Genomic DNA, 26,883 nt, shown 5'->3' with positions numbered 1-26,883 from the left:
CCGTTTCACTATTGAAACTGTCATTTGTGTGTTGAAATGCAAAAGCTTACGGCACCTGGTATTCCCAGGCAGTCTCCCATCCAAGTACTGACCAGGCCCGACCCAGCTTGGCTTCCGAGATCAGACGAGATCGGGCGCGTTCAGGGTGGTGTGGCCGTAAGCGAGGGGCTGCTTCACAAACAGCCTCTTTATACATGCTGTGATGACGCAGTCATGCTTAGGTTTTTATGTCCTGTATATAAGTTGAATTGTCCAAAGCACAAAAATGTTGGACTTCCAAATGGTCCTAACACACTGTGTGCTCTCTGTCACTTTAACACTGTGCTGTGAGAAAGTAACATGTGTTATTATGGTGACGTTACCGCGGGAAAAGCATTTTTGCAGCTCAGTGTTGAAGCTGCAGTTCACAACAAAGGTTTGCATGTTTTCGCTGTAACATGTGAAGCTTAGTACAATCCTATATTTTAAAGTGCGTGACATTTGCCAAGTATAAAAGGTCTTTTATAGCCGGTTTCCCTCGCTTACGGCCACACCACCCTGAACACGCCCGATCTCGTCTGATCTCGGAAGCTAAGCAGGGTCGGGCCTGGTCAGTACTTGGATGGGAGACCGCCTGGGAATACCAGGTGCTGTAAGCTTTTGCACTCCCACACACAAACTGCAGAGGGCGCCGCTGCTCACTCAGTGGAGGCAGCTTGAGGAAAAGCTTCATGACAACGCTCCTGATTGCATTTCCCTTTTGTGCAAAACAAAACAAAAGAACAGCAGGAACGAAATATTTAGGAAATACACGAACTTATTTATTCTGTAAATGTAGAGAATGTCTACGGCTAGTCCGTCTGGGCTCAATAGTGAGGAACTCGTTAACCTTGTAGCGTGCAGCGGGCACAGTGTCAACCTGACACTCTTGTGCAACCAGTTTTAACTCTTATTGGCTGCCGACTGCGGCCCCGAAGAATACTGAATAAATGCGCATCAGTGTGCTACCCTGAGCAGGGAACACGATATCATGGAGTTTCTAACATGGAGCAAGGTGAAGGTGACGCGACTATGCAGGACCGCCCCTGCTTAGCTTCAGAGATCAGATGAGAACAGGCTGGTATGGCCGTAAGTGAGAGGCTTCCTCGACAACGGGGTTCATGTAGATACTGTAACCCATTTATTGGGATTTAAAAAACAATTTAGAGTGAAGCATATTGATTAGTTTCTACTTTTATTTTTAATAGCTGCCCATGACAGCACAGTTATAATGCATACTTAATGCAGCAATATTCACGTCATAAACAATTGTGAGTGTTTGCACAAAAACATCTACAGGTGCTCTGTGCATGTACAGTGATATTGATGTAACGCTTGAAGAATTTGACATTACTACATGAGTGGAAGAGCTCTTTGCGCAAGACTCACTAACCATCCTATTGGAAAATGAGCTTAAAGAGTGCCTCAGATCCGTTTCACTATTGAAACTGTCATTTGTGTGTTGAAATGCAAAAGCTTACGGCACCTGGTATTCCCAGGCAGTCTCCCATCCAAGTACTGACCAGGCCCGACCCAGCTTGGCTTCCGAGATCAGACGAGATCGGGCGCGTTCAGGGTGGTGTGGCCGTAAGCGAGGGGCTGCTTCACAAACAGCCTCTTTATACATGCTGTGATGACGCAGTCATGCTTAGGTTTTTATGTCCTGTATATAAGTTGAATTGTCCAAAGCACAAAAATGTTGGACTTCCAAATGGTCCTAACACACTGTGTGCTCTCTGTCACTTTAACACTGTGCTGTGAGAAAGTAACATGTGTTATTATGGTGACGTTACCGCGGGAAAAGCATTTTTGCAGCTCAGTGTTGAAGCTGCAGTTCACAACAAAGGTTTGCATGTTTTCGCTGTAACATGTGAAGCTTAGTACAATCCTATATTTTAAAGTGCGTGACATTTGCCAAGTATAAAAGGTCTTTTATAGCCGGTTTCCCTCGCTTACGGCCATACCACCCTGAACACGCCCGATCTCGTCTGATCTCGGAAGCTAAGCAGGGTCGGGCCTGGTCAGTACTTGGATGGGAGACCGCCTGGGAATACCAGGTGCTGTAAGCTTTTGCACTCCCACACACAAACTGCAGAGGGCGCCGCTGCTCACTCAGTGGAGGCAGCTTGAGGAAAAGCTTCATGACAACGCTCCTGATTGCATTTCCCTTTTGTGCAAAACAAAACAAAAGAACAGCAGGAACGAAATATTTAGGAAATACACGAACTTATTTATTCTGTAAATGTAGAGAATGTCTACGGCTAGTCCGTCTGGGCTCAATAGTGAGGAACTCGTTAACCTTGTAGCGTGCAGCGGGCACAGTGTCAACCTGACACTCTTGTGCAACCAGTTTTAACTCTTATTGGCTGCCGACTGCGGCCCCGAAGAATACTGAATAAATGCGCATCAGTGTGCTACCCTGAGCAGGGAACACGATATCATGGAGTTTCTAACATGGAGCAAGGTGAAGGTGACGCGACTATGCAGGACCGCCCCTGGTTACCTTCAGAGATCAGATGAGAACAGGCTGGTATGGCCGTAAGTGAGAGGCTTCCTCGACAACGGGGTTCATGTAGATACTGTAACCCATTTATTGGGATTTAAAAAACAATTTAGAGTGAAGCATATTGATTAGTTTCTACTTTTATTTTTAATAGCTGCCCATGACAGCACAGTTATAATGCATACTTAATGCAGCAATATTCACGTCATAAACAATTGTGAGTGTTTGCACAAAAACATCTACAGGTGCTCTGTGCATGTACAGTGATACTGATGTAACGCTTGAAGAATTTGACATTACTACATGAGTGGAAGAGCTCTTTGCGCAAGACTCACTAACCATCCTATTGGAAAATGAGCTTAAAGAGTGCCTCAGATCCGTTTCACTATTGAAACTGTCATTTGTGTGTTGAAATGCAAAAGCTTACGGCACCTGGTATTCCCAGGCAGTCTCCCATCCAAGTACTGACCAGGCCCGACCCAGCTTGGCTTCCGAGATCAGACGAGATCGGGCGCGTTCAGGGTGGTGTGGCCGTAAGCGAGGGACTGCTTCACAAACAGCCTCTTTATACATGCTGTGATGACGCAGTCATGCTTAGGTTTTTATGTCCTGTATATAAGTTGAATTGTCCAAAGCACAAAAATGTTGGACTTCCAAATGGTCCTAACACACTGTGTGCTCTCTGTCACTTTAACACTGTGCTGTGAGAAAGTAACGTGTTATTATGGTGACGTTACCGCGGGAAAAGCATTTTTGCAGCTCAGTGTTGAAGCTGCAGTTCACAACAAAGGTTTGCATGTTTTCGCTGTAACATGTGAAGCTTAGTACAATCCTATATTTTAAAGTGCGTGACATTTGCCAAGTATAAAAGGTCTTTTATAGCCGGTTTCCCTCGCTTACGGCCACACCACCCTGAACACGCCCGATCTCGTCTGATCTCGGAAGCTAAGCAGGGTCGGGCCTGGTCAGTACTTGGATGGGAGACCGCCTGGGAATACCAGGTGCTGTAAGCTTTTGCACTCCCACACACAAACTGCAGAGGGCGCCGCTGCTCACTCAGTGGAGGCAGCTTGAGGAAAAGCTTCATGACAACGCTCCTGATTGCATTTCCCTTTTGTGCAAAACAAAACAAAAGAACAGCAGGAACGAAATATTTAGGAAATACACGAACTTATTTATTCTGTAAATGTAGAGAATGTCTACGGCTAGTCCGTCTGGGCTCAATAGTGAGGAACTCGTTAACCTTGTAGCGTGCAGCGGGCACAGTGTCAACCTGACACTCTTGTGCAACCAGTTTTAACTCTTATTGGCTGCCGACTGCGGCCCCGAAGAATACTGAATAAATGCGCATCAGTGTGCTACCCTGAGCAGGGAACACGATATCATGGAGTTTCTAACATGGAGCAAGGTGAAGGTGACGCGACTATGCAGGACCGCCCCTGCTTAGCTTCAGAGATCAGATGAGAACAGGCTGGTATGGCCGTAAGTGAGAGGCTTCCTCGACAACGGGGTTCATGTAGATACTGTAACCCATTTATTGGGATTTAAAAAACAATTTAGAGTGAAGCATATTGATTAGTTTCTACTTTTATTTTTAATAGCTGCCCATGACAGCACAGTTATAATGCATACTTAATGCAGCAATATTCACGTCATAAACAATTGTGAGTGTTTGCACAAAAACATCTACAGGTGCTCTGTGCATGTACAGTGATATTGATGTAACGCTTGAAGAATTTGACATTACTACATGAGTGGAAGAGCTCTTTGCGCAAGACTCACTAACCATCCTATTGGAAAATGAGCTTAAAGAGTGCCTCAGATCCGTTTCACTATTGAAACTGTCATTTGTGTGTTGAAATGCAAAAGCTTACGGCACCTGGTATTCCCAGGCAGTCTCCCATCCAAGTACTGACCAGGCCCGACCCAGCTTGGCTTCCGAGATCAGACGAGATCGGGCGCGTTCAGGGTGGTGTGGCCGTAAGCGAGGGGCTGCTTCACAAACAGCCTCTTTATACATGCTGTGATGACGCAGTCATGCTTAGGTTTTTATGTCCTGTATATAAGTTGAATTGTCCAAAGCACAAAAATGTTGGACTTCCAAATGGTCCTAACACACTGTGTGCTCTCTGTCACTTTAACACTGTGCTGTGAGAAAGTAACATGTGTTATTATGGTGACGTTACCGCGGGAAAAGCATTTTTGCAGCTCAGTGTTGAAGCTGCAGTTCACAACAAAGGTTTGCATGTTTTCGCTGTAACATGTGAAGCTTAGTACAATCCTATATTTTAAAGTGCGTGACATTTGCCAAGTATAAAAGGTCTTTTATAGCCGGTTTCCCTCGCTTACGGCCATACCACCCTGAACACGCCCGATCTCGTCTGATCTCGGAAGCTAAGCAGGGTCGGGCCTGGTCAGTACTTGGATGGGAGACCGCCTGGGAATACCAGGTGCTGTAAGCTTTTGCACTCCCACACACAAACTGCAGAGGGCGCCGCTGCTCACTCAGTGGAGGCAGCTTGAGGAAAAGCTTCATGACAACGCTCCTGATTGCATTTCCCTTTTGTGCAAAACAAAACAAAAGAACAGCAGGAACGAAATATTTAGGAAATACACGAACTTATTTATTCTGTAAATGTAGAGAATGTCTACGGCTAGTCCGTCTGGGCTCAATAGTGAGGAACTCGTTAACCTTGTAGCGTGCAGCGGGCACAGTGTCAACCTGACACTCTTGTGCAACCAGTTTTAACTCTTATTGGCTGCCGACTGCGGCCCCGAAGAATACTGAATAAATGCGCATCAGTGTGCTACCCTGAGCAGGGAACACGATATCATGGAGTTTCTAACATGGAGCAAGGTGAAGGTGACGCGACTATGCAGGACCGCCCCTGGTTACCTTCAGAGATCAGATGAGAACAGGCTGGTATGGCCGTAAGTGAGAGGCTTCCTCGACAACGGGGTTCATGTAGATACTGTAACCCATTTATTGGGATTTAAAAAACAATTTAGAGTGAAGCATATTGATTAGTTTCTACTTTTATTTTTAATAGCTGCCCATGACAGCACAGTTATAATGCATACTTAATGCAGCAATATTCACGTCATAAACAATTGTGAGTGTTTGCACAAAAACATCTACAGGTGCTCTGTGCATGTACAGTGATACTGATGTAACGCTTGAAGAATTTGACATTACTACATGAGTGGAAGAGCTCTTTGCGCAAGACTCACTAACCATCCTATTGGAAAATGAGCTTAAAGAGTGCCTCAGATCCGTTTCACTATTGAAACTGTCATTTGTGTGTTGAAATGCAAAAGCTTACGGCACCTGGTATTCCCAGGCAGTCTCCCATCCAAGTACTGACCAGGCCCGACCCAGCTTGGCTTCCGAGATCAGACGAGATCGGGCGCGTTCAGGGTGGTGTGGCCGTAAGCGAGGGACTGCTTCACAAACAGCCTCTTTATACATGCTGTGATGACGCAGTCATGCTTAGGTTTTTATGTCCTGTATATAAGTTGAATTGTCCAAAGCACAAAAATGTTGGACTTCCAAATGGTCCTAACACACTGTGTGCTCTCTGTCACTTTAACACTGTGCTGTGAGAAAGTAACATGTGTTATTATGGTGACGTTACCGCGGGAAAAGCATTTTTGCAGCTCAGTGTTGAAGCTGCAGTTCACAACAAAGGTTTGCATGTTTTCGCTGTAACATGTGAAGCTTAGTACAATCCTATATTTTAAAGTGCGTGACATTTGCCAAGTATAAAAGGTCTTTTATAGCCGGTTTCCCTCGCTTACGGCCACACCACCCTGAACACGCCCGATCTCGTCTGATCTCGGAAGCTAAGCAGGGTCGGGCCTGGTCAGTACTTGGATGGGAGACCGCCTGGGAATACCAGGTGCTGTAAGCTTTTGCACTCCCACACACAAACTGCAGAGGGCGCCGCTGCTCACTCAGTGGAGGCAGCTTGAGGAAAAGCTTCATGACAACGCTCCTGATTGCATTTCCCTTTTGTGCAAAACAAAACAAAAGAACAGCAGGAACGAAATATTTAGGAAATACACGAACTTATTTATTCTGTAAATGTAGAGAATGTCTACGGCTAGTCCGTCTGGGCTCAATAGTGAGGAACTCGTTAACCTTGTAGCGTGCAGCGGGCACAGTGTCAACCTGACACTCTTGTGCAACCAGTTTTAACTCTTATTGGCTGCCGACTGCGGCCCCGAAGAATACTGAATAAATGCGCATCAGTGTGCTACCCTGAGCAGGGAACACGATATCATGGAGTTTCTAACATGGAGCAAGGTGAAGGTGACGCGACTATGCAGGACCGCCCCTGCTTAGCTTCAGAGATCAGATGAGAACAGGCTGGTATGGCCGTAAGTGAGAGGCTTCCTCGACAACGGGGTTCATGTAGATACTGTAACCCATTTATTGGGATTTAAAAAACAATTTAGAGTGAAGCATATTGATTAGTTTCTACTTTTATTTTTAATAGCTGCCCATGACAGCACAGTTATAATGCATACTTAATGCAGCAATATTCACGTCATAAACAATTGTGAGTGTTTGCACAAAAACATCTACAGGTGCTCTGTGCATGTACAGTGATATTGATGTAACGCTTGAAGAATTTGACATTACTACATGAGTGGAAGAGCTCTTTGCGCAAGACTCACTAACCATCCTATTGGAAAATGAGCTTAAAGAGTGCCTCAGATCCGTTTCACTATTGAAACTGTCATTTGTGTGTTGAAATGCAAAAGCTTACGGCACCTGGTATTCCCAGGCAGTCTCCCATCCAAGTACTGACCAGGCCCGACCCAGCTTGGCTTCCGAGATCAGACGAGATCGGGCGCGTTCAGGGTGGTGTGGCCGTAAGCGAGGGGCTGCTTCACAAACAGCCTCTTTATACATGCTGTGATGACGCAGTCATGCTTAGGTTTTTATGTCCTGTATATAAGTTGAATTGTCCAAAGCACAAAAATGTTGGACTTCCAAATGGTCCTAACACACTGTGTGCTCTCTGTCACTTTAACACTGTGCTGTGAGAAAGTAACATGTGTTATTATGGTGACGTTACCGCGGGAAAAGCATTTTTGCAGCTCAGTGTTGAAGCTGCAGTTCACAACAAAGGTTTGCATGTTTTCGCTGTAACATGTGAAGCTTAGTACAATCCTATATTTTAAAGTGCGTGACATTTGCCAAGTATAAAAGGTCTTTTATAGCCGGTTTCCCTCGCTTACGGCCATACCACCCTGAACACGCCCGATCTCGTCTGATCTCGGAAGCTAAGCAGGGTCGGGCCTGGTCAGTACTTGGATGGGAGACCGCCTGGGAATACCAGGTGCTGTAAGCTTTTGCACTCCCACACACAAACTGCAGAGGGCGCCGCTGCTCACTCAGTGGAGGCAGCTTGAGGAAAAGCTTCATGACAACGCTCCTGATTGCATTTCCCTTTTGTGCAAAACAAAACAAAAGAACAGCAGGAACGAAATATTTAGGAAATACACGAACTTATTTATTCTGTAAATGTAGAGAATGTCTACGGCTAGTCCGTCTGGGCTCAATAGTGAGGAACTCGTTAACCTTGTAGCGTGCAGCGGGCACAGTGTCAACCTGACACTCTTGTGCAACCAGTTTTAACTCTTATTGGCTGCCGACTGCGGCCCCGAAGAATACTGAATAAATGCGCATCAGTGTGCTACCCTGAGCAGGGAACACGATATCATGGAGTTTCTAACATGGAGCAAGGTGAAGGTGACGCGACTATGCAGGACCGCCCCTGGTTACCTTCAGAGATCAGATGAGAACAGGCTGGTATGGCCGTAAGTGAGAGGCTTCCTCGACAACGGGGTTCATGTAGATACTGTAACCCATTTATTGGGATTTAAAAAACAATTTAGAGTGAAGCATATTGATTAGTTTCTACTTTTATTTTTAATAGCTGCCCATGACAGCACAGTTATAATGCATACTTAATGCAGCAATATTCACGTCATAAACAATTGTGAGTGTTTGCACAAAAACATCTACAGGTGCTCTGTGCATGTACAGTGATACTGATGTAACGCTTGAAGAATTTGACATTACTACATGAGTGGAAGAGCTCTTTGCGCAAGACTCACTAACCATCCTATTGGAAAATGAGCTTAAAGAGTGCCTCAGATCCGTTTCACTATTGAAACTGTCATTTGTGTGTTGAAATGCAAAAGCTTACGGCACCTGGTATTCCCAGGCAGTCTCCCATCCAAGTACTGACCAGGCCCGACCCAGCTTGGCTTCCGAGATCAGACGAGATCGGGCGCGTTCAGGGTGGTGTGGCCGTAAGCGAGGGGCTGCTTCACAAACAGCCTCTTTATACATGCTGTGATGACGCAGTCATGCTTAGGTTTTTATGTCCTGTATATAAGTTGAATTGTCCAAAGCACAAAAATGTTGGACTTCCAAATGGTCCTAACACACTGTGTGCTCTCTGTCACTTTAACACTGTGCTGTGAGAAAGTAACATGTGTTATTATGGTGACGTTACCGCGGGAAAAGCATTTTTGCAGCTCAGTGTTGAAGCTGCAGTTCACAACAAAGGTTTGCATGTTTTCGCTGTAACATGTGAAGCTTAGTACAATCCTATATTTTAAAGTGCGTGACATTTGCCAAGTATAAAAGGTCTTTTATAGCCGGTTTCCCTCGCTTACGGCCATACCACCCTGAACACGCCCGATCTCGTCTGATCTCGGAAGCTAAGCAGGGTCGGGCCTGGTCAGTACTTGGATGGGAGACCGCCTGGGAATACCAGGTGCTGTAAGCTTTTGCACTCCCACACACAAACTGCAGAGGGCGCCGCTGCTCACTCAGTGGAGGCAGCTTGAGGAAAAGCTTCATGACAACGCTCCTGATTGCATTTCCCTTTTGTGCAAAACAAAACAAAAGAACAGCAGGAACGAAATATTTAGGAAATACACGAACTTATTTATTCTGTAAATGTAGAGAATGTCTACGGCTAGTCCGTCTGGGCTCAATAGTGAGGAACTCGTTAACCTTGTAGCGTGCAGCGGGCACAGTGTCAACCTGACACTCTTGTGCAACCAGTTTTAACTCTTATTGGCTGCCGACTGCGGCCCCGAAGAATACTGAATAAATGCGCATCAGTGTGCTACCCTGAGCAGGGAACACGATATCATGGAGTTTCTAACATGGAGCAAGGTGAAGGTGACGCGACTATGCAGGACCGCCCCTGCTTAGCTTCAGAGATCAGATGAGAACAGGCTGGTATGGCCGTAAGTGAGAGGCTTCCTCGACAACGGGGTTCATGTAGATACTGTAACCCATTTATTGGGATTTAAAAAACAATTTAGAGTGAAGCATATTGATTAGTTTCTACTTTTATTTTTAATAGCTGCCCATGACAGCACAGTTATAATGCATACTTAATGCAGCAATATTCACGTCATAAACAATTGTGAGTGTTTGCACAAAAACATCTACAGGTGCTCTGTGCATGTACAGTGATATTGATGTAACGCTTGAAGAATTTGACATTACTACATGAGTGGAAGAGCTCTTTGCGCAAGACTCACTAACCATCCTATTGGAAAATGAGCTTAAAGAGTGCCTCAGATCCGTTTCACTATTGAAACTGTCATTTGTGTGTTGAAATGCAAAAGCTTACGGCACCTGGTATTCCCAGGCAGTCTCCCATCCAAGTACTGACCAGGCCCGACCCAGCTTGGCTTCCGAGATCAGACGAGATCGGGCGCGTTCAGGGTGGTGTGGCCGTAAGCGAGGGGCTGCTTCACAAACAGCCTCTTTATACATGCTGTGATGACGCAGTCATGCTTAGGTTTTTATGTCCTGTATATAAGTTGAATTGTCCAAAGCACAAAAATGTTGGACTTCCAAATGGTCCTAACACACTGTGTGCTCTCTGTCACTTTAACACTGTGCTGTGAGAAAGTAACATGTGTTATTATGGTGACGTTACCGCGGGAAAAGCATTTTTGCAGCTCAGTGTTGAAGCTGCAGTTCACAACAAAGGTTTGCATGTTTTCGCTGTAACATGTGAAGCTTAGTACAATCCTATATTTTAAAGTGCGTGACATTTGCCAAGTATAAAAGGTCTTTTATAGCCGGTTTCCCTCGCTTACGGCCATACCACCCTGAACACGCCCGATCTCGTCTGATCTCGGAAGCTAAGCAGGGTCGGGCCTGGTCAGTACTTGGATGGGAGACCGCCTGGGAATACCAGGTGCTGTAAGCTTTTGCACTCCCACACACAAACTGCAGAGGGCGCCGCTGCTCACTCAGTGGAGGCAGCTTGAGGAAAAGCTTCATGACAACGCTCCTGATTGCATTTCCCTTTTGTGCAAAACAAAACAAAAGAACAGCAGGAACGAAATATTTAGGAAATACACGAACTTATTTATTCTGTAAATGTAGAGAATGTCTACGGCTAGTCCGTCTGGGCTCAATAGTGAGGAACTCGTTAACCTTGTAGCGTGCAGCGGGCACAGTGTCAACCTGACACTCTTGTGCAACCAGTTTTAACTCTTATTGGCTGCCGACTGCGGCCCCGAAGAATACTGAATAAATGCGCATCAGTGTGCTACCCTGAGCAGGGAACACGATATCATGGAGTTTCTAACATGGAGCAAGGTGAAGGTGACGCGACTATGCAGGACCGCCCCTGCTTAGCTTCAGAGATCAGATGAGAACAGGCTGGTATGGCCGTAAGTGAGAGGCTTCCTCGACAACGGGGTTCATGTAGATACTGTAACCCATTTATTGGGATTTAAAAAACAATTTAGAGTGAAGCATATTGATTAGTTTCTACTTTTATTTTTAATAGCTGCCCATGACAGCACAGTTATAATGCATACTTAATGCAGCAATATTCACGTCATAAACAATTGTGAGTGTTTGCACAAAAACATCTACAGGTGCTCTGTGCATGTACAGTGATATTGATGTAACGCTTGAAGAATTTGACATTACTACATGAGTGGAAGAGCTCTTTGCGCAAGACTCACTAACCATCCTATTGGAAAATGAGCTTAAAGAGTGCCTCAGATCCGTTTCACTATTGAAACTGTCATTTGTGTGTTGAAATGCAAAAGCTTACGGCACCTGGTATTCCCAGGCAGTCTCCCATCCAAGTACTGACCAGGCCCGACCCAGCTTGGCTTCCGAGATCAGACGAGATCGGGCGCGTTCAGGGTGGTGTGGCCGTAAGCGAGGGGCTGCTTCACAAACAGCCTCTTTATACATGCTGTGATGACGCAGTCATGCTTAGGTTTTTATGTCCTGTATATAAGTTGAATTGTCCAAAGCACAAAAATGTTGGACTTCCAAATGGTCCTAACACACTGTGTGCTCTCTGTCACTTTAACACTGTGCTGTGAGAAAGTAACATGTGTTATTATGGTGACGTTACCGCGGGAAAAGCATTTTTGCAGCTCAGTGTTGAAGCTGCAGTTCACAACAAAGGTTTGCATGTTTTCGCTGTAACATGTGAAGCTTAGTACAATCCTATATTTTAAAGTGCGTGACATTTGCCAAGTATAAAAGGTCTTTTATAGCCGGTTTCCCTCGCTTACGGCCATACCACCCTGAACACGCCCGATCTCGTCTGATCTCGGAAGCTAAGCAGGGTCGGGCCTGGTCAGTACTTGGATGGGAGACCGCCTGGGAATACCAGGTGCTGTAAGCTTTTGCACTCCCACACACAAACTGCAGAGGGCGCCGCTGCTCACTCAGTGGAGGCAGCTTGAGGAAAAGCTTCATGACAACGCTCCTGATTGCATTTCCCTTTTGTGCAAAACAAAACAAAAGAACAGCAGGAACGAAATATTTAGGAAATACACGAACTTATTTATTCTGTAAATGTAGAGAATGTCTACGGCTAGTCCGTCTGGGCTCAATAGTGAGGAACTCGTTAACCTTGTAGCGTGCAGCGGGCACAGTGTCAACCTGACACTCTTGTGCAACCAGTTTTAACTCTTATTGGCTGCCGACTGCGGCCCCGAAGAATACTGAATAAATGCGCATCAGTGTGCTACCCTGAGCAGGGAACACGATATCATGGAGTTTCTAACATGGAGCAAGGTGAAGGTGACGCGACTATGCAGGACCGCCCCTGCTTAGCTTCAGAGATCAGATGAGAACAGGCTGGTATGGCCGTAAGTGAGAGGCTTCCTCGACAACGGGGTTCATGTAGATACTGTAACCCATTTATTGGGATTTAAAAAACAATTTAGAGTGAAGCATATTGATTAGTTTCTACTTTTATTTTTAATAGCTGCCCATGACAGCACAGTTATAATGCATACTTAATGCAGCAATATTCACGTCATAAACAATTGTGAGTGTTTGCACAAAAACATCTACAGGTGCTCTGTGCATGTACAGTGATATTGATGTAACGCTTGAAGAATTTGACATTACTACATGAGTGGAAGAGCTCTTTGCGCAAGACTCACTAACCATCCTATTGGAAAATGAGCTTAAAGAGTGCCTCAGATCCGTTTCACTATTGAAACTGTCATTTGTGTGTTGAAATGCAAAAGCTTACGGCACCTGGTATTCCCAGGCAGTCTCCCATCCAAGTACTGACCAGGCCCGACCCAGCTTGGCTTCCGAGATCAGACGAGATCGGGCGCGTTCAGGGTGGTGTGGCCGTAAGCGAGGGGCTGCTTCACAAACAGCCTCTTTATACATGCTGTGATGACGCAGTCATGCTTAGGTTTTTATGTCCTGTATATAAGTTGAATTGTCCAAAGCACAAAAATGTTGGACTTCCAAATGGTCCTAACACACTGTGTGCTCTCTGTCACTTTAACACTGTGCTGTGAGAAAGTAACATGTGTTATTATGGTGACGTTACCGCGGGAAAAGCATTTTTGCAGCTCAGTGTTGAAGCTGCAGTTCACAACAAAGGTTTGCATGTTTTCGCTGTAACATGTGAAGCTTAGTACAATCCTATATTTTAAAGTGCGTGACATTTGCCAAGTATAAAAGGTCTTTTATAGCCGGTTTCCCTCGCTTACGGCCATACCACCCTGAACACGCCCGATCTCGTCTGATCTCGGAAGCTAAGCAGGGTCGGGCCTGGTCAGTACTTGGATGGGAGACCGCCTGGGAATACCAGGTGCTGTAAGCTTTTGCACTCCCACACACAAACTGCAGAGGGCGCCGCTGCTCACTCAGTGGAGGCAGCTTGAGGAAAAGCTTCATGACAACGCTCCTGATTGCATTTCCCTTTTGTGCAAAACAAAACAAAAGAACAGCAGGAACGAAATATTTAGGAAATACACGAACTTATTTATTCTGTAAATGTAGAGAATGTCTACGGCTAGTCCGTCTGGGCTCAATAGTGAGGAACTCGTTAACCTTGTAGCGTGCAGCGGGCACAGTGTCAACCTGACACTCTTGTGCAACCAGTTTTAACTCTTATTGGCTGCCGACTGCGGCCCCGAAGAATACTGAATAAATGCGCATCAGTGTGCTACCCTGAGCAGGGAACACGATATCATGGAGTTTCTAACATGGAGCAAGGTGAAGGTGACGCGACTATGCAGGACCGCCCCTGCTTAGCTTCAGAGATCAGATGAGAACAGGCTGGTATGGCCGTAAGTGAGAGGCTTCCTCGACAACGGGGTTCATGTAGATACTGTAACCCATTTATTGGGATTTAAAAAACAATTTAGAGTGAAGCATATTGATTAGTTTCTACTTTTATTTTTAATAGCTGCCCATGACAGCACAGTTATAATGCATACTTAATGCAGCAATATTCACGTCATAAACAATTGTGAGTGTTTGCACAAAAACATCTACAGGTGCTCTGTGCATGTACAGTGATATTGATGTAACGCTTGAAGAATTTGACATTACTACATGAGTGGAAGAGCTCTTTGCGCAAGACTCACTAACCATCCTATTGGAAAATGAGCTTAAAGAGTGCCTCAGATCCGTTTCACTATTGAAACTGTCATTTGTGTGTTGAAATGCAAAAGCTTACGGCACCTGGTATTCCCAGGCAGTCTCCCATCCAAGTACTGACCAGGCCCGACCCAGCTTGGCTTCCGAGATCAGACGAGATCGGGCGCGTTCAGGGTGGTGTGGCCGTAAGCGAGGGGCTGCTTCACAAACAGCCTCTTTATACATGCTGTGATGACGCAGTCATGCTTAGGTTTTTATGTCCTGTATATAAGTTGAATTGTCCAAAGCACAAAAATGTTGGACTTCCAAATGGTCCTAACACACTGTGTGCTCTCTGTCACTTTAACACTGTGCTGTGAGAAAGTAACATGTGTTATTATGGTGACGTTACCGCGGGAAAAGCATTTTTGCAGCTCAGTGTTGAAGCTGCAGTTCACAACAAAGGTTTGCATGTTTTCGCTGTAACATGTGAAGCTTAGTACAATCCTATATTTTAAAGTGCGTGACATTTGCCAAGTATAAAAGGTCTTTTATAGCCGGTTTCCCTCGCTTACGGCCATACCACCCTGAACACGCCCGATCTCGTCTGATCTCGGAAGCTAAGCAGGGTCGGGCCTGGTCAGTACTTGGATGGGAGACCGCCTGGGAATACCAGGTGCTGTAAGCTTTTGCACTCCCACACACAAACTGCAGAGGGCGCCGCTGCTCACTCAGTGGAGGCAGCTTGAGGAAAAGCTTCATGACAACGCTCCTGATTGCATTTCCCTTTTGTGCAAAACAAAACAAAAGAACAGCAGGAACGAAATATTTAGGAAATACACGAACTTATTTATTCTGTAAATGTAGAGAATGTCTACGGCTAGTCCGTCTGGGCTCAATAGTGAGGAACTCGTTAACCTTGTAGCGTGCAGCGGGCACAGTGTCAACCTGACACTCTTGTGCAACCAGTTTTAACTCTTATTGGCTGCCGACTGCGGCCCCGAAGAATACTGAATAAATGCGCATCAGTGTGCTACCCTGAGCAGGGAACACGATATCATGGAGTTTCTAACATGGAGCAAGGTGAAGGTGACGCGACTATGCAGGACCGCCCCTGCTTAGCTTCAGAGATCAGATGAGAACAGGCTGGTATGGCCGTAAGTGAGAGGCTTCCTCGACAACGGGGTTCATGTAGATACTGTAACCCATTTATTGGGATTTAAAAAACAATTTAGAGTGAAGCATATTGATTAGTTTCTACTTTTATTTTTAATAGCTGCCCATGACAGCACAGTTATAATGCATACTTAATGCAGCAATATTCACGTCATAAACAATTGTGAGTGTTTGCACAAAAACATCTACAGGTGCTCTGTGCATGTACAGTGATATTGATGTAACGCTTGAAGAATTTGACATTACTACATGAGTGGAAGAGCTCTTTGCGCAAGACTCACTAACCATCCTATTGGAAAATGAGCTTAAAGAGTGCCTCAGATCCGTTTCACTATTGAAACTGTCATTTGTGTGTTGAAATGCAAAAGCTTACGGCACCTGGTATTCCCAGGCAGTCTCCCATCCAAGTACTGACCAGGCCCGACCCAGCTTGGCTTCCGAGATCAGACGAGATCGGGCGCGTTCAGGGTGGTGTGGCCGTAAGCGAGGGGCTGCTTCACAAACAGCCTCTTTATACATGCTGTGATGACGCAGTCATGCTTAGGTTTTTATGTCCTGTATATAAGTTGAATTGTCCAAAGCACAAAAATGTTGGACTTCCAAATGGTCCTAACACACTGTGTGCTCTCTGTCACTTTAACACTGTGCTGTGAGAAAGTAACATGTGTTATTATGGTGACGTTACCGCGGGAAAAGCATTTTTGCAGCTCAGTGTTGAAGCTGCAGTTCACAACAAAGGTTTGCATGTTTTCGCTGTAACATGTGAAGCTTAGTACAATCCTATATTTTAAAGTGCGTGACATTTGCCAAGTATAAAAGGTCTTTTATAGCCGGTTTCCCTCGCTTACGGCCATACCACCCTGAACACGCCCGATCTCGTCTGATCTCGGAAGCTAAGCAGGGTCGGGCCTGGTCAGTACTTGGATGGGAGACCGCCTGGGAATACCAGGTGCTGTAAGCTTTTGCACTCCCACACACAAACTGCAGAGGGCGCCGCTGCTCACTCAGTGGAGGCAGCTTGAGGAAAAGCTTCATGACAACGCTCCTGATTGCATTTCCCTTTTGTGCAAAACAAAACAAAAGAACAGCAGGAACGAAATATTTAGGAAATACACGAACTTATTTATTCTGTAAATGTAGAGAATGTCTACGGCTAGTCCGTCTGGGCTCAATAGTGAGGAACTCGTTAACCTTGTAGCGTGCAGCGGGCACAGTGTCAACCTGACACTCTTGTGCAACCAGTTTTAACTCTTATTGGCTGCCGACTGCGGCCCCGAAGAATACTGAATAAATGCGCATCAGTGTGCTACCCTGAGCAGGGAACACGATATCATGGAGTTTCTAACATGGAGCAAGGTGAAGGTGACGCGACTATGCAGGACCGCCCCTGCTTAGCTTCAGAGATCAGATGAGAACAGGCTGGTATGGCCGTAAGTGAGAGGCTTCCTCGACAACGGGGTTCATGTAGATACTGTAACCCATTTATTGGGATTTAAAAAACAATTTAGAGTGAAGCATATTGATTAGTTTCTACTTTTATTTTTAATAGCTGCCCATGACAGCACAGTTATAATGCATACTTAATGCAGCAATATTCACGTCATAAACAATTGTGAGTGTTTGCACAAAAACATCTACAGGTGCTCTGTGCATGTACAGTGATATTGATGTAACGCTTGAAGAATTTGACATTACTACATGAGTGGAAGAGCTCTTTGCGCAAGACTCACTAACCATCCTATTGGAAAATGAGCTTAAAGAGTGCCTCAGATCCGTTTCACTATTGAAACTGTCATTTGTGTGTTGAAATGCAAAAGCTTACGGCACCTGGTATTCCCAGGCAGTCTCCCATCCAAGTACTGACCAGGCCCGACCCAGCTTGGCTTCCGAGATCAGACGAGATCGGGCGCGTTCAGGGTGGTGTGGCCGTAAGCGAGGGGCTGCTTCACAAACAGCCTCTTTATACATGCTGTGATGACGCAGTCATGCTTAGGTTTTTATGTCCTGTATATAAGTTGAATTGTCCAAAGCACAAAAATGTTGGACTTCCAAATGGTCCTAACACACTGTGTGCTCTCTGTCACTTTAACACTGTGCTGTGAGAAAGTAACATGTGTTATTATGGTGACGTTACCGCGGGAAAAGCATTTTTGCAGCTCAGTGTTGAAGCTGCAGTTCACAACAAAGGTTTGCATGTTTTCGCTGTAACATGTGAAGCTTAGTACAATCCTATATTTTAAAGTGCGTGACATTTGCCAAGTATAAAAGGTCTTTTATAGCCGGTTTCCCTCGCTTACGGCCATACCACCCTGAACACGCCCGATCTCGTCTGATCTCGGAAGCTAAGCAGGGTCGGGCCTGGTCAGTACTTGGATGGGAGACCGCCTGGGAATACCAGGTGCTGTAAGCTTTTGCACTCCCACACACAAACTGCAGAGGGCGCCGCTGCTCACTCAGTGGAGGCAGCTTGAGGAAAAGCTTCATGACAACGCTCCTGATTGCATTTCCCTTTTGTGCAAAACAAAACAAAAGAACAGCAGGAACGAAATATTTAGGAAATACACGAACTTATTTATTCTGTAAATGTAGAGAATGTCTACGGCTAGTCCGTCTGGGCTCAATAGTGAGGAACTCGTTAACCTTGTAGCGTGCAGCGGGCACAGTGTCAACCTGACACTCTTGTGCAACCAGTTTTAACTCTTATTGGCTGCCGACTGCGGCCCCGAAGAATACTGAATAAATGCGCATCAGTGTGCTACCCTGAGCAGGGAACACGATATCATGGAGTTTCTAACATGGAGCAAGGTGAAGGTGACGCGACTATGCAGGACCGCCCCTGCTTAGCTTCAGAGATCAGATGAGAACAGGCTGGTATGGCCGTAAGTGAGAGGCTTCCTCGACAACGGGGTTCATGTAGATACTGTAACCCATTTATTGGGATTTAAAAAACAATTTAGAGTGAAGCATATTGATTAGTTTCTACTTTTATTTTTAATAGCTGCCCATGACAGCACAGTTATAATGCATACTTAATGCAGCAATATTCACGTCATAAACAATTGTGAGTGTTTGCACAAAAACATCTACAGGTGCTCTGTGCATGTACAGTGATATTGATGTAACGCTTGAAGAATTTGACATTACTACATGAGTGGAAGAGCTCTTTGCGCAAGACTCACTAACCATCCTATTGGAAAATGAGCTTAAAGAGTGCCTCAGATCCGTTTCACTATTGAAACTGTCATTTGTGTGTTGAAATGCAAAAGCTTACGGCACCTGGTATTCCCAGGCAGTCTCCCATCCAAGTACTGACCAGGCCCGACCCAGCTTGGCTTCCGAGATCAGACGAGATCGGGCGCGTTCAGGGTGGTGTGGCCGTAAGCGAGGGGCTGCTTCACAAACAGCCTCTTTATACATGCTGTGATGACGCAGTCATGCTTAGGTTTTTATGTCCTGTATATAAGTTGAATTGTCCAAAGCACAAAAATGTTGGACTTCCAAATGGTCCTAACACACTGTGTGCTCTCTGTCACTTTAACACTGTGCTGTGAGAAAGTAACATGTGTTATTATGGTGACGTTACCGCGGGAAAAGCATTTTTGCAGCTCAGTGTTGAAGCTGCAGTTCACAACAAAGGTTTGCATGTTTTCGCTGTAACATGTGAAGCTTAGTACAATCCTATATTTTAAAGTGCGTGACATTTGCCAAGTATAAAAGGTCTTTTATAGCCGGTTTCCCTCGCTTACGGCCATACCACCCTGAACACGCCCGATCTCGTCTGATCTCGGAAGCTAAGCAGGGTCGGGCCTGGTCAGTACTTGGATGGGAGACCGCCTGGGAATACCAGGTGCTGTAAGCTTTTGCACTCCCACACACAAACTGCAGAGGGCGCCGCTGCTCACTCAGTGGAGGCAGCTTGAGGAAAAGCTTCATGACAACGCTCCTGATTGCATTTCCCTTTTGTGCAAAACAAAACAAAAGAACAGCAGGAACGAAATATTTAGGAAATACACGAACTTATTTATTCTGTAAATGTAGAGAATGTCTACGGCTAGTCCGTCTGGGCTCAATAGTGAGGAACTCGTTAACCTTGTAGCGTGCAGCGGGCACAGTGTCAACCTGACACTCTTGTGCAACCAGTTTTAACTCTTATTGGCTGCCGACTGCGGCCCCGAAGAATACTGAATAAATGCGCATCAGTGTGCTACCCTGAGCAGGGAACACGATATCATGGAGTTTCTAACATGGAGCAAGGTGAAGGTGACGCGACTATGCAGGACCGCCCCTGCTTAGCTTCAGAGATCAGATGAGAACAGGCTGGTATGGCCGTAAGTGAGAGGCTTCCTCGACAACGGGGTTCATGTAGATACTGTAACCCATTTATTGGGATTTAAAAAACAATTTAGAGTGAAGCATATTGATTAGTTTCTACTTTTATTTTTAATAGCTGCCCATGACAGCACAGTTATAATGCATACTTAATGCAGCAATATTCACGTCATAAACAATTGTGAGTGTTTGCACAAAAACATCTACAGGTGCTCTGTGCATGTACAGTGATATTGATGTAACGCTTGAAGAATTTGACATTACTACATGAGTGGAAGAGCTCTTTGCGCAAGACTCACTAACCATCCTATTGGAAAATGAGCTTAAAGAGTGCCTCAGATCCGTTTCACTATTGAAACTGTCATTTGTGTGTTGAAATGCAAAAGCTTACGGCACCTGGTATTCCCAGGCAGTCTCCCATCCAAGTACTGACCAGGCCCGACCCAGCTTGGCTTCCGAGATCAGACGAGATCGGGCGCGTTCAGGGTGGTGTGGCCGTAAGCGAGGGGCTGCTTCACAAACAGCCTCTTTATACATGCTGTGATGACGCAGTCATGCTTAGGTTTTTATGTCCTGTATATAAGTTGAATTGTCCAAAGCACAAAAATGTTGGACTTCCAAATGGTCCTAACACACTGTGTGCTCTCTGTCACTTTAACACTGTGCTGTGAGAAAGTAACATGTGTTATTATGGTGACGTTACCGCGGGAAAAGCATTTTTGCAGCTCAGTGTTGAAGCTGCAGTTCACAACAAAGGTTTGCATGTTTTCGCTGTAACATGTGAAGCTTAGTACAATCCTATATTTTAAAGTGCGTGACATTTGCCAAGTATAAAAGGTCTTTTATAGCCGGTTTCCCTCGCTTACGGCCATACCACCCTGAACACGCCCGATCTCGTCTGATCTCGGAAGCTAAGCAGGGTCGGGCCTGGTCAGTACTTGGATGGGAGACCGCCTGGGAATACCAGGTGCTGTAAGCTTTTGCACTCCCACACACAAACTGCAGAGGGCGCCGCTGCTCACTCAGTGGAGGCAGCTTGAGGAAAAGCTTCATGACAACGCTCCTGATTGCATTTCCCTTTTGTGCAAAACAAAACAAAAGAACAGCAGGAACGAAATATTTAGGAAATACACGAACTTATTTATTCTGTAAATGTAGAGAATGTCTACGGCTAGTCCGTCTGGGCTCAATAGTGAGGAACTCGTTAACCTTGTAGCGTGCAGCGGGCACAGTGTCAACCTGACACTCTTGTGCAACCAGTTTTAACTCTTATTGGCTGCCGACTGCGGCCCCGAAGAATACTGAATAAATGCGCATCAGTGTGCTACCCTGAGCAGGGAACACGATATCATGGAGTTTCTAACATGGAGCAAGGTGAAGGTGACGCGACTATGCAGGACCGCCCCTGCTTAGCTTCAGAGATCAGATGAGAACAGGCTGGTATGGCCGTAAGTGAGAGGCTTCCTCGACAACGGGGTTCATGTAGATACTGTAACCCATTTATTGGGATTTAAAAAACAATTTAGAGTGAAGCATATTGATTAGTTTCTACTTTTATTTTTAATAGCTGCCCATGACAGCACAGTTATAATGCATACTTAATGCAGCAATATTCACGTCATAAACAATTGTGAGTGTTTGCACAAAAACATCTACAGGTGCTCTGTGCATGTACAGTGATATTGATGTAACGCTTGAAGAATTTGACATTACTACATGAGTGGAAGAGCTCTTTGCGCAAGACTCACTAACCATCCTATTGGAAAATGAGCTTAAAGAGTGCCTCAGATCCGTTTCACTATTGAAACTGTCATTTGTGTGTTGAAATGCAAAAGCTTACGGCACCTGGTATTCCCAGGCAGTCTCCCATCCAAGTACTGACCAGGCCCGACCCAGCTTGGCTTCCGAGATCAGACGAGATCGGGCGCGTTCAGGGTGGTGTGGCCGTAAGCGAGGGGCTGCTTCACAAACAGCCTCTTTATACATGCTGTGATGACGCAGTCATGCTTAGGTTTTTATGTCCTGTATATAAGTTGAATTGTCCAAAGCACAAAAATGTTGGACTTCCAAATGGTCCTAACACACTGTGTGCTCTCTGTCACTTTAACACTGTGCTGTGAGAAAGTAACATGTGTTATTATGGTGACGTTACCGCGGGAAAAGCATTTTTGCAGCTCAGTGTTGAAGCTGCAGTTCACAACAAAGGTTTGCATGTTTTCGCTGTAACATGTGAAGCTTAGTACAATCCTATATTTTAAAGTGCGTGACATTTGCCAAGTATAAAAGGTCTTTTATAGCCGGTTTCCCTCGCTTACGGCCATACCACCCTGAACACGCCCGATCTCGTCTGATCTCGGAAGCTAAGCAGGGTCGGGCCTGGTCAGTACTTGGATGGGAGACCGCCTGGGAATACCAGGTGCTGTAAGCTTTTGCACTCCCACACACAAACTGCAGAGGGCGCCGCTGCTCACTCAGTGGAGGCAGCTTGAGGAAAAGCTTCATGACAACGCTCCTGATTGCATTTCCCTTTTGTGCAAAACAAAACAAAAGAACAGCAGGAACGAAATATTTAGGAAATACACGAACTTATTTATTCTGTAAATGTAGAGAATGTCTACGGCTAGTCCGTCTGGGCTCAATAGTGAGGAACTCGTTAACCTTGTAGCGTGCAGCGGGCACAGTGTCAACCTGACACTCTTGTGCAACCAGTTTTAACTCTTATTGGCTGCCGACTGCGGCCCCGAAGAATACTGAATAAATGCGCATCAGTGTGCTACCCTGAGCAGGGAACACGATATCATGGAGTTTCTAACATGGAGCAAGGTGAAGGTGACGCGACTATGCAGGACCGCCCCTGCTTAGCTTCAGAGATCAGATGAGAACAGGCTGGTATGGCCGTAAGTGAGAGGCTTCCTCGACAACGGGGTTCATGTAGATACTGTAACCCATTTATTGGGATTTAAAAAACAATTTAGAGTGAAGCATATTGATTAGTTTCTACTTTTATTTTTAATAGCTGCCCATGACAGCACAGTTATAATGCATACTTAATGCAGCAATATTCACGTCATAAACAATTGTGAGTGTTTGCACAAAAACATCTACAGGTGCTCTGTGCATGTACAGTGATATTGATGTAACGCTTGAAGAATTTGACATTACTACATGAGTGGAAGAGCTCTTTGCGCAAGACTCACTAACCATCCTATTGGAAAATGAGCTTAAAGAGTGCCTCAGATCCGTTTCACTATTGAAACTGTCATTTGTGTGTTGAAATGCAAAAGCTTACGGCACCTGGTATTCCCAGGCAGTCTCCCATCCAAGTACTGACCAGGCCCGACCCAGCTTGGCTTCCGAGATCAGACGAGATCGGGCGCGTTCAGGGTGGTGTGGCCGTAAGCGAGGGGCTGCTTCACAAACAGCCTCTTTATACATGCTGTGATGACGCAGTCATGCTTAGGTTTTTATGTCCTGTATATAAGTTGAATTGTCCAAAGCACAAAAATGTTGGACTTCCAAATGGTCCTAACACACTGTGTGCTCTCTGTCACTTTAACACTGTGCTGTGAGAAAGTAACATGTGTTATTATGGTGACGTTACCGCGGGAAAAGCATTTTTGCAGCTCAGTGTTGAAGCTGCAGTTCACAACAAAGGTTTGCATGTTTTCGCTGTAACATGTGAAGCTTAGTACAATCCTATATTTTAAAGTGCGTGACATTTGCCAAGTATAAAAGGTCTTTTATAGCCGGTTTCCCTCGCTTACGGCCATACCACCCTGAACACGCCCGATCTCGTCTGATCTCGGAAGCTAAGCAGGGTCGGGCCTGGTCAGTACTTGGATGGGAGACCGCCTGGGAATACCAGGTGCTGTAAGCTTTTGCACTCCCACACACAAACTGCAGAGGGCGCCGCTGCTCACTCAGTGGAGGCAGCTTGAGGAAAAGCTTCATGACAACGCTCCTGATTGCATTTCCCTTTTGTGCAAAACAAAACAAAAGAACAGCAGGAACGAAATATTTAGGAAATACACGAACTTATTTATTCTGTAAATGTAGAGAATGTCTACGGCTAGTCCGTCTGGGCTCAATAGTGAGGAACTCGTTAACCTTGTAGCGTGCAGCGGGCACAGTGTCAACCTGACACTCTTGTGCAACCAGTTTTAACTCTTATTGGCTGCCGACTGCGGCCCCGAAGAATACTGAATAAATGCGCATCAGTGTGCTACCCTGAGCAGGGAACACGATATCATGGAGTTTCTAACATGGAGCAAGGTGAAGGTGACGCGACTATGCAGGACCGCCCCTGCTTAGCTTCAGAGATCAGATGAGAACAGGCTGGTATGGCCGTAAGTGAGAGGCTTCCTCGACAACGGGGTTCATGTAGATACTGTAACCCATTTATTGGGATTTAAAAAACAATTTAGAGTGAAGCATATTGATTAGTTTCTACTTTTATTTTTAATAGCTGCCCATGACAGCACAGTTATAATGCATACTTAATGCAGCAATATTCACGTCATAAACAATTGTGAGTGTTTGCACAAAAACATCTACAGGTGCTCTGTGCATGTACAGTGATACTGATGTAACGCTTGAAGAATTTGACATTACTACATGAGTGGAAGAGCTCTTTGCGCAAGACTCACTAACCATCCTATTGGAAAATGAGCTTAAAGAGTGCCTCAGATCCGTTTCACTATTGAAACTGTCATTTGTGTGTTGAAATGCAAAAGCTTACGGCACCTGGTATTCCCAGGCAGTCTCCCATCCAAGTACTGACCAGGCCCGACCCAGCTTGGCTTCCGAGATCAGACGAGATCGGGCGCGTTCAGGGTGGTGTGGCCGTAAGCGAGGGGCTGCTTCACAAACAGCCTCTTTATACATGCTGTGATGACGCAGTCATGCTTAGGTTTTTATGTCCTGTATATAAGTTGAATTGTCCAAAGCACAAAAATGTTGGACTTCCAAATGGTCCTAACACACTGTGTGCTCTCTGTCACTTTAACACTGTGCTGTGAGAAAGTAACATGTGTTATTATGGTGACGTTACCGCGGGAAAAGCATTTTTGCAGCTCAGTGTTGAAGCTGCAGTTCACAACAAAGGTTTGCATGTTTTCGCTGTAACATGTGAAGCTTAGTACAATCCTATATTTTAAAGTGCGTGACATTTGCCAAGTATAAAAGGTCTTTTATAGCCGGTTTCCCTCGCTTACGGCCATACCACCCTGAACACGCCCGATCTCGTCTGATCTCGGAAGCTAAGCAGGGTCGGGCCTGGTCAGTACTTGGATGGGAGACCGCCTGGGAATACCAGGTGCTGTAAGCTTTTGCACTCCCACACACAAACTGCAGAGGGCGCCGCTGCTCACTCAGTGGAGGCAGCTTGAGGAAAAGCTTCATGACAACGCTCCTGATTGCATTTCCCTTTTGTGCAAAACAAAACAAAAGAACAGCAGGAACGAAATATTTAGGAAATACACGAACTTATTTATTCTGTAAATGTAGAGAATGTCTACGGCTAGTCCGTCTGGGCTCAATAGTGAGGAACTCGTTAACCTTGTAGCGTGCAGCGGGCACAGTGTCAACCTGACACTCTTGTGCAACCAGTTTTAACTCTTATTGGCTGCCGACTGCGGCCCCGAAGAATACTGAATAAATGCGCATCAGTGTGCTACCCTGAGCAGGGAACACGATATCATGGAGTTTCTAACATGGAGCAAGGTGAAGGTGACGCGACTATGCAGGACCGCCCCTGCTTAGCTTCAGAGATCAGATGAGAACAGGCTGGTATGGCCGTAAGTGAGAGGCTTCCTCGACAACGGGGTTCATGTAGATACTGTAACCCATTTATTGGGATTTAAAAAACAATTTAGAGTGAAGCATATTGATTAGTTTCTACTTTTATTTTTAATAGCTGCCCATGACAGCACAGTTATAATGCATACTTAATGCAGCAATATTCACGTCATAAACAATTGTGAGTGTTTGCACAAAAACATCTACAGGTGCTCTGTGCATGTACAGTGATATTGATGTAACGCTTGAAGAATTTGACATTACTACATGAGTGGAAGAGCTCTTTGCGCAAGACTCACTAACCATCCTATTGGAAAATGAGCTTAAAGAGTGCCTCAGATCCGTTTCACTATTGAAACTGTCATTTGTGTGTTGAAATGCAAAAGCTTACGGCACCTGGTATTCCCAGGCAGTCTCCCATCCAAGTACTGACCAGGCCCGACCCAGCTTGGCTTCCGAGATCAGACGAGATCGGGCGCGTTCAGGGTGGTGTGGCCGTAAGCGAGGGGCTGCTTCACAAACAGCCTCTTTATACATGCTGTGATGACGCAGTCATGCTTAGGTTTTTATGTCCTGTATATAAGTTGAATTGTCCAAAGCACAAAAATGTTGGACTTCCAAATGGTCCTAACACACTGTGTGCTCTCTGTCACTTTAACACTGTGCTGTGAGAAAGTAACATGTGTTATTATGGTGACGTTACCGCGGGAAAAGCATTTTTGCAGCTCAGTGTTGAAGCTGCAGTTCACAACAAAGGTTTGCATGTTTTCGCTGTAACATGTGAAGCTTAGTACAATCCTATATTTTAAAGTGCGTGACATTTGCCAAGTATAAAAGGTCTTTTATAGCCGGTTTCCCTCGCTTACGGCCACACCACCCTGAACACGCCCGATCTCGTCTGATCTCGGAAGCTAAGCAGGGTCGGGCCTGGTCAGTACTTGGATGGGAGACCGCCTGGGAATACCAGGTGCTGTAAGCTTTTGCACTCCCACACACAAACTGCAGAGGGCGCCGCTGCTCACTCAGTGGAGGCAGCTTGAGGAAAAGCTTCATGACAACGCTCCTGATTGCATTTCCCTTTTGTGCAAAACAAAACAAAAGAACAGCAGGAACGAAATATTTAGGAAATACACGAACTTATTTA

At 45.5% G+C, this 26,883-nt stretch overlaps 38 non-coding genes across 38 annotated transcripts; 19 read left to right on the top strand and 19 right to left on the bottom strand.

The window, feature by feature from the left end:
• Nucleotides 1–43: 43 nt before the first annotated feature.
• Nucleotides 44–162, bottom strand: LOC146607076 (5S ribosomal RNA). Its single transcript, XR_014905323.1, has one exon. It is a non-coding gene; the product is annotated as a 5S ribosomal RNA (ribosomal RNA).
• A 357-nt stretch (nt 163–519) lies between these two features.
• LOC146607075 (5S ribosomal RNA) lies at nt 520–638 on the top strand. Its single transcript, XR_014905280.1, has one exon. It is a non-coding gene; the product is annotated as a 5S ribosomal RNA (ribosomal RNA).
• An 854-nt stretch (nt 639–1,492) lies between these two features.
• Nucleotides 1,493–1,611, bottom strand: LOC146607074 (5S ribosomal RNA). The gene has a single exon (XR_014905322.1). It is a non-coding gene; the product is annotated as a 5S ribosomal RNA (ribosomal RNA).
• Nucleotides 1,612–1,968: 357 nt separating this feature from the next.
• LOC146607073 (5S ribosomal RNA) lies at nt 1,969–2,087 on the top strand. The gene has a single exon (XR_014905353.1). It is a non-coding gene; the product is annotated as a 5S ribosomal RNA (ribosomal RNA).
• Nucleotides 2,088–2,941: 854 nt separating this feature from the next.
• LOC146607072 (5S ribosomal RNA) lies at nt 2,942–3,060 on the bottom strand. Its single transcript, XR_014905321.1, has one exon. It is a non-coding gene; the product is annotated as a 5S ribosomal RNA (ribosomal RNA).
• Nucleotides 3,061–3,415: 355 nt separating this feature from the next.
• LOC146607071 (5S ribosomal RNA) lies at nt 3,416–3,534 on the top strand. Its single transcript, XR_014905372.1, has one exon. It is a non-coding gene; the product is annotated as a 5S ribosomal RNA (ribosomal RNA).
• An 854-nt stretch (nt 3,535–4,388) lies between these two features.
• On the bottom strand, nt 4,389–4,507 carry LOC146607070 (5S ribosomal RNA). Its single transcript, XR_014905320.1, has one exon. It is a non-coding gene; the product is annotated as a 5S ribosomal RNA (ribosomal RNA).
• Nucleotides 4,508–4,864: 357 nt separating this feature from the next.
• LOC146607069 (5S ribosomal RNA) lies at nt 4,865–4,983 on the top strand. Its single transcript, XR_014905352.1, has one exon. It is a non-coding gene; the product is annotated as a 5S ribosomal RNA (ribosomal RNA).
• Nucleotides 4,984–5,837: 854 nt separating this feature from the next.
• LOC146607068 (5S ribosomal RNA) lies at nt 5,838–5,956 on the bottom strand. Its single transcript, XR_014905319.1, has one exon. It is a non-coding gene; the product is annotated as a 5S ribosomal RNA (ribosomal RNA).
• Nucleotides 5,957–6,313: 357 nt separating this feature from the next.
• LOC146607067 (5S ribosomal RNA) lies at nt 6,314–6,432 on the top strand. Its single transcript, XR_014905371.1, has one exon. It is a non-coding gene; the product is annotated as a 5S ribosomal RNA (ribosomal RNA).
• Nucleotides 6,433–7,286: 854 nt separating this feature from the next.
• On the bottom strand, nt 7,287–7,405 carry LOC146607066 (5S ribosomal RNA). Its single transcript, XR_014905317.1, has one exon. It is a non-coding gene; the product is annotated as a 5S ribosomal RNA (ribosomal RNA).
• A 357-nt stretch (nt 7,406–7,762) lies between these two features.
• Nucleotides 7,763–7,881, top strand: LOC146607065 (5S ribosomal RNA). Its single transcript, XR_014905351.1, has one exon. It is a non-coding gene; the product is annotated as a 5S ribosomal RNA (ribosomal RNA).
• Nucleotides 7,882–8,735: 854 nt separating this feature from the next.
• On the bottom strand, nt 8,736–8,854 carry LOC146607064 (5S ribosomal RNA). The gene has a single exon (XR_014905316.1). It is a non-coding gene; the product is annotated as a 5S ribosomal RNA (ribosomal RNA).
• Nucleotides 8,855–9,211: 357 nt separating this feature from the next.
• On the top strand, nt 9,212–9,330 carry LOC146607063 (5S ribosomal RNA). The gene has a single exon (XR_014905350.1). It is a non-coding gene; the product is annotated as a 5S ribosomal RNA (ribosomal RNA).
• An 854-nt stretch (nt 9,331–10,184) lies between these two features.
• LOC146607062 (5S ribosomal RNA) lies at nt 10,185–10,303 on the bottom strand. The gene has a single exon (XR_014905315.1). It is a non-coding gene; the product is annotated as a 5S ribosomal RNA (ribosomal RNA).
• A 357-nt stretch (nt 10,304–10,660) lies between these two features.
• LOC146607061 (5S ribosomal RNA) lies at nt 10,661–10,779 on the top strand. The gene has a single exon (XR_014905349.1). It is a non-coding gene; the product is annotated as a 5S ribosomal RNA (ribosomal RNA).
• An 854-nt stretch (nt 10,780–11,633) lies between these two features.
• Nucleotides 11,634–11,752, bottom strand: LOC146607060 (5S ribosomal RNA). Its single transcript, XR_014905314.1, has one exon. It is a non-coding gene; the product is annotated as a 5S ribosomal RNA (ribosomal RNA).
• A 357-nt stretch (nt 11,753–12,109) lies between these two features.
• On the top strand, nt 12,110–12,228 carry LOC146607059 (5S ribosomal RNA). The gene has a single exon (XR_014905348.1). It is a non-coding gene; the product is annotated as a 5S ribosomal RNA (ribosomal RNA).
• Nucleotides 12,229–13,082: 854 nt separating this feature from the next.
• On the bottom strand, nt 13,083–13,201 carry LOC146607058 (5S ribosomal RNA). The gene has a single exon (XR_014905313.1). It is a non-coding gene; the product is annotated as a 5S ribosomal RNA (ribosomal RNA).
• A 357-nt stretch (nt 13,202–13,558) lies between these two features.
• LOC146607057 (5S ribosomal RNA) lies at nt 13,559–13,677 on the top strand. Its single transcript, XR_014905347.1, has one exon. It is a non-coding gene; the product is annotated as a 5S ribosomal RNA (ribosomal RNA).
• An 854-nt stretch (nt 13,678–14,531) lies between these two features.
• Nucleotides 14,532–14,650, bottom strand: LOC146607056 (5S ribosomal RNA). Its single transcript, XR_014905312.1, has one exon. It is a non-coding gene; the product is annotated as a 5S ribosomal RNA (ribosomal RNA).
• A 357-nt stretch (nt 14,651–15,007) lies between these two features.
• Nucleotides 15,008–15,126, top strand: LOC146607055 (5S ribosomal RNA). The gene has a single exon (XR_014905346.1). It is a non-coding gene; the product is annotated as a 5S ribosomal RNA (ribosomal RNA).
• An 854-nt stretch (nt 15,127–15,980) lies between these two features.
• Nucleotides 15,981–16,099, bottom strand: LOC146607054 (5S ribosomal RNA). The gene has a single exon (XR_014905311.1). It is a non-coding gene; the product is annotated as a 5S ribosomal RNA (ribosomal RNA).
• Nucleotides 16,100–16,456: 357 nt separating this feature from the next.
• LOC146607053 (5S ribosomal RNA) lies at nt 16,457–16,575 on the top strand. The gene has a single exon (XR_014905344.1). It is a non-coding gene; the product is annotated as a 5S ribosomal RNA (ribosomal RNA).
• Nucleotides 16,576–17,429: 854 nt separating this feature from the next.
• Nucleotides 17,430–17,548, bottom strand: LOC146607052 (5S ribosomal RNA). The gene has a single exon (XR_014905310.1). It is a non-coding gene; the product is annotated as a 5S ribosomal RNA (ribosomal RNA).
• Nucleotides 17,549–17,905: 357 nt separating this feature from the next.
• LOC146607051 (5S ribosomal RNA) lies at nt 17,906–18,024 on the top strand. Its single transcript, XR_014905343.1, has one exon. It is a non-coding gene; the product is annotated as a 5S ribosomal RNA (ribosomal RNA).
• An 854-nt stretch (nt 18,025–18,878) lies between these two features.
• LOC146607050 (5S ribosomal RNA) lies at nt 18,879–18,997 on the bottom strand. Its single transcript, XR_014905309.1, has one exon. It is a non-coding gene; the product is annotated as a 5S ribosomal RNA (ribosomal RNA).
• A 357-nt stretch (nt 18,998–19,354) lies between these two features.
• Nucleotides 19,355–19,473, top strand: LOC146607049 (5S ribosomal RNA). The gene has a single exon (XR_014905342.1). It is a non-coding gene; the product is annotated as a 5S ribosomal RNA (ribosomal RNA).
• Nucleotides 19,474–20,327: 854 nt separating this feature from the next.
• Nucleotides 20,328–20,446, bottom strand: LOC146607048 (5S ribosomal RNA). The gene has a single exon (XR_014905308.1). It is a non-coding gene; the product is annotated as a 5S ribosomal RNA (ribosomal RNA).
• A 357-nt stretch (nt 20,447–20,803) lies between these two features.
• On the top strand, nt 20,804–20,922 carry LOC146607047 (5S ribosomal RNA). The gene has a single exon (XR_014905341.1). It is a non-coding gene; the product is annotated as a 5S ribosomal RNA (ribosomal RNA).
• Nucleotides 20,923–21,776: 854 nt separating this feature from the next.
• On the bottom strand, nt 21,777–21,895 carry LOC146607046 (5S ribosomal RNA). Its single transcript, XR_014905306.1, has one exon. It is a non-coding gene; the product is annotated as a 5S ribosomal RNA (ribosomal RNA).
• A 357-nt stretch (nt 21,896–22,252) lies between these two features.
• LOC146607045 (5S ribosomal RNA) lies at nt 22,253–22,371 on the top strand. The gene has a single exon (XR_014905340.1). It is a non-coding gene; the product is annotated as a 5S ribosomal RNA (ribosomal RNA).
• Nucleotides 22,372–23,225: 854 nt separating this feature from the next.
• Nucleotides 23,226–23,344, bottom strand: LOC146607044 (5S ribosomal RNA). The gene has a single exon (XR_014905305.1). It is a non-coding gene; the product is annotated as a 5S ribosomal RNA (ribosomal RNA).
• A 357-nt stretch (nt 23,345–23,701) lies between these two features.
• On the top strand, nt 23,702–23,820 carry LOC146607043 (5S ribosomal RNA). The gene has a single exon (XR_014905339.1). It is a non-coding gene; the product is annotated as a 5S ribosomal RNA (ribosomal RNA).
• An 854-nt stretch (nt 23,821–24,674) lies between these two features.
• Nucleotides 24,675–24,793, bottom strand: LOC146607042 (5S ribosomal RNA). The gene has a single exon (XR_014905304.1). It is a non-coding gene; the product is annotated as a 5S ribosomal RNA (ribosomal RNA).
• Nucleotides 24,794–25,150: 357 nt separating this feature from the next.
• Nucleotides 25,151–25,269, top strand: LOC146607041 (5S ribosomal RNA). The gene has a single exon (XR_014905338.1). It is a non-coding gene; the product is annotated as a 5S ribosomal RNA (ribosomal RNA).
• An 854-nt stretch (nt 25,270–26,123) lies between these two features.
• LOC146607040 (5S ribosomal RNA) lies at nt 26,124–26,242 on the bottom strand. Its single transcript, XR_014905303.1, has one exon. It is a non-coding gene; the product is annotated as a 5S ribosomal RNA (ribosomal RNA).
• Nucleotides 26,243–26,599: 357 nt separating this feature from the next.
• Nucleotides 26,600–26,718, top strand: LOC146607039 (5S ribosomal RNA). Its single transcript, XR_014905370.1, has one exon. It is a non-coding gene; the product is annotated as a 5S ribosomal RNA (ribosomal RNA).
• The last annotated feature ends 165 nt before the right edge of the window (nt 26,719–26,883 follow it).

Source organism: Diplotaxodon limnothrissa, unplaced genomic scaffold (assembly GCF_057381915.1).
Source record: "Diplotaxodon limnothrissa isolate DT_005_m unplaced genomic scaffold, D_limnothrissa_male_GT1.1 unmapped_scaffold_1, whole genome shotgun sequence".
In the NCBI taxonomy this organism is placed as follows: Eukaryota; Metazoa; Chordata; class Actinopteri; order Cichliformes; family Cichlidae; genus Diplotaxodon; species Diplotaxodon limnothrissa.
The sequence above is the reverse complement of the archived record's forward strand: the minus strand, read 5'-3'. Positions and strand labels throughout refer to the sequence as shown.